The sequence below is a fragment of the Peromyscus maniculatus genome, chromosome 9 (genome assembly GCF_049852395.1).
Source record: "Peromyscus maniculatus bairdii isolate BWxNUB_F1_BW_parent chromosome 9, HU_Pman_BW_mat_3.1, whole genome shotgun sequence".
NCBI lineage: Eukaryota > Metazoa > Chordata > Mammalia > Rodentia > Cricetidae > Peromyscus > Peromyscus maniculatus.
This window is the reverse complement of record NC_134860.1, coordinates 68,729,056-68,730,068: the sequence shown is the minus strand read 5'-3', so window position 1 is coordinate 68,730,068 and position 1,013 is coordinate 68,729,056. Positions and strand designations below refer to the sequence as shown.

The window sequence follows — 1,013 nt, the reverse complement described above, 5'->3', positions numbered from 1 at the left end:
GGTTATGTTGATGCTGGTGATGTCAAGATAGTGAGAATCCCTAGAAGTGCTAGAGATGCAGCAGTTCATCACAACAGGATTGGTGACAGTCCAACCCAATCTGGGCAGACTTAAGTAAAAATCATCCATCCTATCCTCACATTGTACCCTCCTAGCATGGCATTCACCCTGTCGGTTCTCTTTATGAGAATTAGTTCAAAAAACATAATGCCAGTTTAGGAAGTAAAGAGATAGTGACTTACCTTTAGTCCTTTCCTGCAACAAGTTTATTAATGCAAATACTAGTAGGAGTGGAGAGATGGCTCAGCAGTTAAAAGTATGTACTGCTTCTAGGGGACCCAAGTTTGATTCGCAGCACCCACTCATAGCTACTTGTAACTCCAGCCCTAAGTGAGCCAACAACCTCTTCTGACCTCTGTGGGTACCTGCACATACAGACAGGCAGGCACATACCCATACACATAAAAAAGAAATTTTAAAGCATATTTTAGCTTCACCAATTAAGCCAACCAGGCGTCTTTCTCCGTTGAAGCCTTGTGTGGCTGTGAACAGCAGCCTCCTTGGAAGTGTGTACCCCATTGCCTACATGGATTGTCCTAAGGGATCTTGGGGACAGTTTTCTGGATGCTATTGATGCCTCTGATCCTAAAGCCATCTCCAATCCATTTTTCATAGTTCCTTTTAGAAGTCCTAGGGCAGTGGCCAGTGTGGGTCACACTGGCCGGGTCATCATGTCTATTTCATAATACCACTGTTCAGTTTACTCCATGGGATCACCTAACTAGGGATTTCTAAGGGTGGATGTATTTTTTTTTTTTCAATTATATAATTTAGTTTACCTTGGGCCAAATTACTATTTTCCTATATTTAAATGTAGAAGAATTTCATAGTTTCAAATATCCTGCTAAAAATGAAGAAGCTGTAATGTTCTTTCACATCTTCTATAAGCAGATCTTAGCAATAAATTGATTTTGAGTTTGTGGATTTTTTTAATTGGATATTTTTTATTACCA

The 1,013-nt window shown here is 40.0% G+C and overlaps 1 pseudogene; it reads left to right on the top strand.

Annotated features, from left to right (window-relative positions):
• Positions 1-494: 494 nt before the first annotated feature.
• Positions 495-618, top strand: LOC121832456 (small nucleolar RNA SNORA70; annotated as a pseudogene).
• Positions 619-1,013: the final 395 nt, after the last annotated feature.